This window comes from Amblyomma mixtum, chromosome 3, assembly GCF_055824585.1.
Source record: "Amblyomma mixtum isolate Tamu chromosome 3, ASM5582458v1, whole genome shotgun sequence".
NCBI lineage: Eukaryota > Metazoa > Arthropoda > Arachnida > Ixodida > Ixodidae > Amblyomma > Amblyomma mixtum.
In genome coordinates, this window is record NC_143014.1 from 407137502 (window position 1) to 407146640 (window position 9139).

At 47.5% G+C, this 9139-nt stretch overlaps 1 long non-coding RNA gene across 1 annotated transcript in view; it reads right to left on the reverse strand.

Moving 5' to 3' along the window:
- The window catches only part of LOC149357522 (uncharacterized), a 49033-nt gene extending 40307 nt beyond the window's left edge, over window positions 1-8726 (reverse strand). The window contains exons 1-2 of the long non-coding RNA XR_016289907.1: window positions 8574-8726; window positions 6631-6764 (exon numbers count right to left, since the gene is read on the reverse strand). This is a non-coding gene — a long non-coding RNA (uncharacterized LOC149357522). The remainder of the gene's footprint in view (window positions 1-6630; window positions 6765-8573) is intronic.
- Between the last annotated feature and the right edge of the window lie 413 nt (window positions 8727-9139).

The following is a 9139-nucleotide window of genomic DNA, read 5'->3' on the forward strand; positions in this document are numbered from 1 at the left end:
TCCAGGCGCTCTGCTCCCTCTCTCCCTCTCCTCCGCGCTCTCCTTTCGAATTCGTTTCCGTTTTGTGAAGAATAAAATCAGTCTGCTCGTAATCTGCACGCTGTCAGCAAGTCTCTTTTTATCCCGCAGCGAGGACGAAGCCGTCGCTACATGTCTATGCTGGAGCATTCGGTGCAATGCAGATATAAACCTGTGCGAACGCGGCCGAGGTGTGAAGTCATTCTGAAATGCTGCAGCTGACATTTCCGGAACATCCTTTCGCGCACACTGAGTTCCAGAGAACTAAGTGAACGATCACACCACCCATTTAGTGTATGCAGTGTTATGTATGCTCGATGCTCCTTGAAATCGCAGATAATTCCAAAAATTGTTTAGTATTTATGCGAACACACGGAAACAAACCTATACCATGCAAGGCCTTCACTTCCCATGATAATAATGGGCGAAACCAACAGAATTCAGCTAATGTACAGTTGCATAATCGGTTCGCACAATGTATCGACACGTCTGCGGGCCAAAGACGATGACTGTTTCATCAACAGCAGTGACTAAATGACATAATCCCTGCAACTAGCGGAGGCTCCCGAGAAAGCGTTCCGAGGTATCAGTGCTCGCTGCATCCTTGAGGGTCTCGTTGCGCTGTTCGCAATTTAGAAGGTCGCGTGCGCAGAACCAAACACCGCCGTAGCGGTCTGTCGATACACCGACATCAGTGTAACACACGAAGGAACACGGCGCCAAAGTGGCCGGCGTGACAAAGCAGGTGATAGCGCCCGAGACAACATGACTGACGCCGCTCACTAAACAAGGACGCGCTCCTATTGTAACGGCCGCGCAATTCGAAAATTCAAAAGGGATAGAGGGGGCGAGAACTTTCTTGCCATCAGAACATCCTCGTTGTGTATGCATCCACCTAGTGTGAGGAGGTTCTTCGAATCAGCCTGAACGGAAGTGGCTCGCGCTTTCCTCCCCCTGGGCTGCATGCGCATGTATTTATCGATTCCACAGAGTAGAAGGATGCACTGTGGTAGGTAAAGTACAGGCTCTGAAAATTAGAACCGCAGCCAATAGACCTTTCCACAAATTGCAGCGCCGCGCCATCCCCTAGCGGATCCGCGCAAAGCATGATGGGAGAAAGGAGCGGTCGCCGCCCGCGTCGTCTGCTGTCAAGCGTGTTGCTGTGTTGTGCCGCCGTGTTCAGGCGTTGTGCGTCTTCTCGTGCGCGTTGTAAATGTTGCAGCGCACTGCTGTGGTGGTTATCTCTTAGTCTGTCTGCAATTATGTGGGGATTTTTTTAGACATTCGACATGTCTGCAGATTAGAATCGCGGTGGCGGTCAAAGGTGCTGCGTGCCCGGCTGTAGTAACAACACGAGAAAGGACAACATTTCATACCACGCATTCCCCAAGGACAAGAAGCTGAAGCTAGAATGGGTGCGCAGGATAAATCGGCAAGGTTCGCAAGGGCGATTTACCCTGTGGAAGCCTTCGAAACACCACAAAATATATGGTACGCATTTCAACCCTAGCGGGCGCAAGGGATACATGGATCGTCTCTCCACGATCTTCCACACCGAGTGTATGCGGAACGGACGCCTGCTGTGATTACGCAGAGCAATGGGCACATGCGAATCTCCAACTTCGGCTGGTGACCGGGGCAGAGGGCGTCGCGACTAGGTACGGCGGAAGCCACAACCGGCAGCCTGAAGGCCGCCCGCAATGCTGCTGCATAATTTTCGTTTTTTTTTTTTTTTTTTGGGGGGGGGGCTTTTATGAATAAAGTTATTCACCACCACCATGGGCACATGAGCGGCGAGGGCTCTGTGTATACATGCATTGGGAGAACGCCGGTCTGCGTCTGGTGGTGCTCGGCTGTTGATCCGTGGCCGCGGAACGCAACATCCGACTGTGCCACGCTTACTGTGTCAACCAACTGTGTCATGTTTAGCAAATAGCTCGTGTTCTGTCTAAGGGAGTGCTTGAAGATTTTATATTACAGCAGTGAACATTTACCGCGTCAGCATGAAATTTCCCCAGGAGTGCGCCGATGAGGACAACTGCACTCATACTGTTGTTTACATCGCTGCGTACGAACAGTTAGTACTCGTTTTTATGACATAAAACGCAATCGGCGCTTTAGTTCTATTAATCAACCTGTTTTCTTTTTTACCGGCTGTAGCCGTGCTTGTTTACGCAGTGCGATAATGTGTGGGAAGCGATGGTGCGATCGCACGCCTGAAAAACACTTAAACATCGCGCAGGACCGGCGCTTCTCGTTTTTTGTCCCGGCTTCCTCCGACGTGATCAGTACTTTATTTTAAACTACTTTATCCAGAAGTATGTTTGGCGACCGTTCGCTTTAACTGAAACGGCCTAACTTGTCATCCACAAGCTAGCGACGGCGACGACTGCTGCTGGCCGTAAAGCACGGCTTGGCAGTCTGGGTCACACTGGCGTTTCACGTTCATCATATGCGTGCCCAGCGATGTAAGCAATAATTAATTTCAGGTCACTATTGCCAAAACTACACTCGGTGACCATTTTCATTCGCTAAAGCTAGTGATTCGCTCATCACAACCGCCGCAATCACAGATCATATCCCACGGACCCGCTAGGCCTATAGTCGTCGCGGAAGGGAAGGGAGTCGTCGTCGACTGAAATTAATTTGGCAAGCGCTTATCGCTGGTGACTGTTCAGGTGTGCACATGTGAAATATGGCCGTTCGTTTCGCTCATTTAGAAGCGCGAACATATTTGCACCGCCGCCTCATCACCGTGCTTTCGCTCAGCCGCCGACAAGGCTGACCGTCCGCCGATCGGATACGTCGGTGTCGTTGGCCTGAAAAACGTGTCCCACTGCAATCATATTATAGTAAACTAGATATTTCACTATAATCACATGCTGCTGTTGACCGTGATAGTGTCGTTGTCGGAGCAGTGTGACCACCGCCGTCGTCATCGTTGTACACTGAAAACGAGCTGAGGCTTTCGAATGCGCTTGGAAGGTTTCGTGTAGCACCGCGCGCGTCCGTCGAGTCCGAATGTCATTCCAGTTTTCGAATGTCATTCGAACGTTCCCGTGTAGCACAGGTATAAGAAACAGCGATGGTGACGAGATGGCAGAGGAAGGCTTTCCGGTGATCAGGCGCAGTCGCAGAGACGGAACGAAAAGACGCGAGAGCGGCGCCGCGGCGCTCCGTTTTCCCAGAGTGCTTTGCGCGGCCGCTTGGTGGCGCGGCGGAATTTGTGGAAAGGTCTATTCTGGGGATTAACCAAATCGCTAGAGATGTTTACTGCAGTGAACCAGGGCGTGCAACTAACAACGACTGGCGGCTAGTGCTTACACGCACAGCCTGCGACGACTTGCACACGGAGCACCCAACTAACAAAAACATTCAATCCAAAATTGCCGTTCCATCAACGGCTATATGCAGGAATTTTCAGTAGCTCTGGGCTCGCAGTGCTTCGAGAATTGGGCCCTGGCCACAGTTTGTGTGTTGCCGCTTATACTGAGAGCGATAGTACAGGCTGTGTTAATTTCGGCCCCATCAGGATGTGAGTTGGGATCACACCCGTGACAGTGAGCACAGTGGGCCGTGAGCTGCACTCGGAAGCAACAGATATTTGTAGCAATGCTACGAAAAAGATAACCCGGGTTTGTCTACTACCGGCGAATAAACGCGGCAGTTGATTTCCGCCACTGGTGCCCGGAAAAAACACATCTGAGCCCGCATTTCTGACATCGCTGAAAATAACTACTGCCTACGTCAGCCTACGAACGAACACCTAACGGACAAAGAAGGCGACGACGCCTTTATCCTGTTTTCGGAAGGACCAGCACGTGTTATCGTTCTCGATATATATATATATATATATATATATATATATATATATATATATATATATATATATATATATATATATAACGATGAAAAAACTTGCTCGACTGCTAATAACATAAGGAAAGCGTTGAAATACACTTCTTACAGAAAAATTTATTTTACCGACGGTTTCGGGCGGTGGACCGTCCTTAATCGGGGTAAGGTTGTTTGTGCCTATCTGGAAGAACCACACCAGTGCCCATTGTGGGCACTGGTGCGGTTCTTCCAGATAGGCTAACAACCTTACCCCGATGAAGGACTATCCACGGCCGAAACCGTCGGTAAAATAAATGTTTCTGTAAGAAGTGTATTTCAACCCTTTCCTTATATATATATATATATATATATATATATATATATATATATATATATATATTAAAGGAAACATATTTATTCGACTCGACGTTCCTTATATATATATATATATATATATATATATATATATATATATAAGGAAAGGGTTGAAATACACTTCTTACAGAAACATTTATTTTACCGACGGTTTCGGATGGTGGATAGTCCTTCATCGGGGTAAGATTGTGGGCACTGGTGCGGTTCTTCCAGATAGGCACAAACAACCTTACCCCGATTAAGGACGGTCCACCACCCGTGTATTTCAAGAAGTGTATTTCAACCCTTTCCTTATATATATATATATATATATATATATATATATATATATATATATATATATATAGGTTGGGAAAGCATGAAGTACTTGACTGCTTACAAGAATGTATGCGAAGTATACGCTTCGTTAAAGGAAACATATTTATTCGACTCGACGTTTCGATCGGAAGACCAATCTTCTTCAGGAGTGATTTTACATTGTTAATGCATCCCCTTTTATAGGGGTGGGCACAGAACAGGTAAGTGGTAAACACAAAGGGGATATAAAAAAGGGGATATAAAAGGGGATGCATTAACAATGTAAAATCACTCCTGAAGAAGATCGGTCTTCCGATCGAAACGTCGAGTCGAATAAATATGTTTCCTTTAACGAAGCGTATATATATATATATATACAGGGTGTCCCAGCTAAATGTAACCAAACTTTTAAAAGATGCGAAGTGTCCTAGTCCAGTAAAACCAACTCAGAGTTGTTCATAGTCGCGTGGCCTAGTCTTGAGTATTTTTTTCGCTCTTCAAAGTTAATTAATTATTTAAGTTTAATTAGCTAACTTTTTAATTATTCACTTCAGGAAGAAAGCGTCAATGCAAAAGTTTTAGATCACCTCGAAAAACCGCTAGTAGTGCTATTTCCGTGAAGTTACGATTTACGTAGCTTCATTTATTAGCCTTAGAAGAAAGTTGTCACGTGACCAGCTGCTCGCTCACTTCTCTGCCCCGATGTGCACCCAAAGTCTCATCGAGGAGAGGACTTCAGAAAAAATGGATTTTGTTCTTTAAGGCGCGTCTTGGGACGTTGAAGTGGCACAGTTGTCATGTGGAAGCTTTTTCTTATTGTGCGGGTTATGGTTAAAGGCCGGTAAAAAAACTACAATACGTAAGTATTACTTTGCTGCAAATGTCTCAGTAAGCTGTTTCTCAAAGCGATCTACAACTTTTCGATTGACACTTTGTTCCTCAAGTCAATAATTAAAAAGTTAGTTAATTAAGCTTCACTAATTATTCAACCTTGAAGAACGAAAAAAATACTGCAGACTAGGTCACGCGACTCTAAACAACCCTCATTTGGTTTCACACGGCTAGGACACCCCGTATTTTTTAAAACCTTGGTTACATTTAGCTGGGACACCCTGTATATATATATATATATATACATATATATATATATATATATATATATATATATATATATATATATATATATATATATATATATATATATATATATATATATAAGTTGAAAGAAAGCGCGACTCCCGTTTCTGCGGCAATAACTGCACACTCACGTTAGCAGAATGCATGCGGAGGAACGATGACAATCTCATGAGTTTTAATTTTGGAGAAAGATCCCAACAAGCAAAGACGCATATAACAAGCCTGATAACGTCGTGTGAATTACGCTGAAAAACAGGAGCCGCGCTTTCTTTCAATTGCCGCCCGAACCCACTGGCGCTTATCTTGGAACCAAGCACATCGCGAAGCCCTGCCTTGGGCAGCACGAAAGGCCCAAAGCGGGTGATGTTTCTTACGAAGCACGAATGAGAGCGCTGTAATCGCGGCGCATCCGGGCGCACGGAGCGCGCTGTCACGTGGTATTTTTTAAACTCCGCAGGCTTTCGTTTTTCCCGAATAAAAATGGCCACGCTAGGTCTATCTCGTTGGAAGTGCCTGGGTAGGACGTTATTTGTGGAGATCCACAACTTTCCTATTGACGCCTGAACGTTTCAAGCTATATTTAAAAAGTAATTTTTTTTATCTCGACTAATTATTCAAATAGGAGGAGCGAAAAAATGGTACTGTAACTTTAGATAAACCTCAACAACATCCACGCGATTTCAGTTCTGAAGAACGCTTAGTTTTTATAAATCTTGGTCCAAGTCAGCTGGGACACCGTGTGTGTGTGTGTGTGCGTGCGTGCGTGCGTGCGTGCGTGCGTGCGTGTGTGTGTGTGTGTGTGTGTATATATATATATTGTCGCTTTGCCTCGCAAGTGGCGCTCCGAAATATCATTTCTTCCCGCACACTCACGTCCCGTAAACTTTTGATCGCGTAAGCACGTTGGCAACGCTCAACCTTTATGAAAAGATAACGTCGGATAGATGTAAACGGAGGAGGCTTTACTTTTTCCTTCGACGTCATGGCGCTCTTCTCCACGTGTCCAGCCGATTCCACGGTCGAGGATGCTTTGAAGAGTCTGGCAGGTCGCACTTCCCTCGACGCTCCTTGGGTGAGCGCACCGGTGCGGAGCGACACACCTGTGAAGGAAGAGGGAGAAAAAGCCAAGTACAAACACATCGCTCAGCTGTCTTCTCTCCCCGCGTCACGGGATTGCAGCCTGGTGGGAAGTGTCCTCTAACGCGAACGGTATCCCCTTCCATGGAGGGAACAAAAGCGAGACTCCGCCGCATAGACGCCACACAGCCACATCCGCTGCGAATGCGAGATGGGCTCCGGCGCTAGACGACCTGAGCGGAAGAGGCTGGCGCCGACGGCAAGAGGAAAAGGAGCAAGTGGCGCTCCGAAATATCATTTCTTCCCGCACACTCACGTCCCGTAAACTTTTGATCGCGTAAGCATGTTGGCAACGCTCAACCTTTATGAAAAGATAACGTCGGATAGATGTAAACGGAGGAGGCTTTACTTTTCCCTTCGACGTCATGGCGCTCTTCTCCACTTGTCCACACAACTAAAAAGCGCCTAGCCTGTCGTCGAAGTGTGCCTTGAGAGCATCTATATTGTTACTACTCAGTAATATCGCCAGAAGATGCCGACTAGAAAAACTGTTTAAAATAACGAACGAAACTATTAATGAGGGATACAGTCCTTTTTTTTTGGTTTTCCTCTCTAAAGTGTAACATCGCTGTTTCAGAACTAGTCCATATAATTAAGGCACCCCACCACACCCTTTCTGTCGTAGTCGCGGCGCCGCTTGGGTGCCGTTTCTATGACGCCAAACGACACCGCGCATCCCGTGCTCGAAGGAGAGACGAGACCTGACGTCTGGCCCCGGCAAGCGTGGAAAAATACTCCCCTTTATTGGGCTCCGTCAGAGATACATGGCATTATCACAATACAAGATCATGTGTCACGTGCGGCCGCCAATCGGCATCTGCCTGTCGCGGCACGCCGCGCGTATGAAGGGGCTCTCAGCCAATCCACCCTTTTCCAGCACGCATGGAGACAACACTTCACTTTTCTAGCGATGATTTTTTTGCACCACAGGTGGCAAATGCCCTCATTTTTATTTTCCTCCCTCGCCATCCCTTTTGAATGCATGGCCTTCGTTCATCCTCGCCCTGATTTTGAGAAATTATCCGGCCCTCTCTCACCCTCACTTCACAGAATTTGCTGGCCATCCCTCGCCCTCATCCACACATAGTCAACCCTCCCTTACCCTCATTAATAGTTTCGTTCGTTATTTTAAACAGTTTTTCTAGTCGGCATCTTCTGGCGATATTACTGAGTAGTAAAAATATAATGCTCTCAAGGCACACTTCGACGACAGGCTAGGAGCTTTTTAGTTGTGTGTGTTTGCAGATGAGTTGAGCAAATACGTGAGACAAAACCGAGACAGTTACGAGTTGAGCACCACAACATTACTCTGCTTTCACTTCTGGCACGCACTTCAATCATACATGTACCCTTGTCACAACTATCACTCGTCAATTGGCTGCCTACGCAAACCGTTGAGGTACAGGAGCCGCTTTGCGCTTCCCTGTGGCCTATAAGCGAGCGTCAGACAACATTTATTTGTTGAGGTCGGTCAGCCCGTGCGTGGTGCACGTGTGTCGGCGCGTTGGCCATCGAGAAGGGACTCATGGGGTTGAGGGTTTAAAACAAATATTTACTTACAGGCAGGGAAACACAAAAACAGGTAAAAACGAACAGAGGAGTAGCAGAAACTATACATAACACGAAACGCGACAAGCAAGAGACAGACAATACAAAAACAAGCAAATCCAACTACGGAGAACAAGAAGGCGTACAGAGCATTGAAGGAAGGAATGAATATACAAGACGTTAGAGGTAGGAAAAGGAGAAAGTCCGGCGGACAATTCACATACGGGGGCCGAGGCGATGACTCCGGTTCGGGTGGCTATCGATACGGCGATGGCTCGACGGCGGCGGGCCTTGCGCGATGGAACGCGTGCCTCGGCGCGGTAATTCGGCCCTCCACGCCCGCAGACACACTACCCAACCTCTTCAGCTGCCTATTTCCTCCCGACTGTGCCAAACGCTCCCTGCAACCTGGACGGGCCGGCAGATAGCATACTTCTTCCCTTTCCCTCATCATCGGGGCGCTTTTGTCAACGTGGTGACGACGGGGCAGAGGGGACGCATTAACGCGCGAAGTTCCCTGGGAGCGCCGCGCGGGAGAGCAGGAGGGAACGCAAAAGGTTAAGTCTTCTGTGACAGGCGTCGCCGAGTCGGCTATGCCTGCACTCTCCACTTTCAAAAAAACAGCGCATCCGTACCACCGCTCTGGAACTTTCCACGCTTCCTGGAATTCCAGTGTCGGCTTCGTTCGCCGATGGCCGATCCCCGAGAGAATTCTTGACGGACCCCCAGCAACAGCCGTGCTACGTGTCTGCTGCTATTCGAACGCCGCCTCTGCTCTCTCCTGACGAGA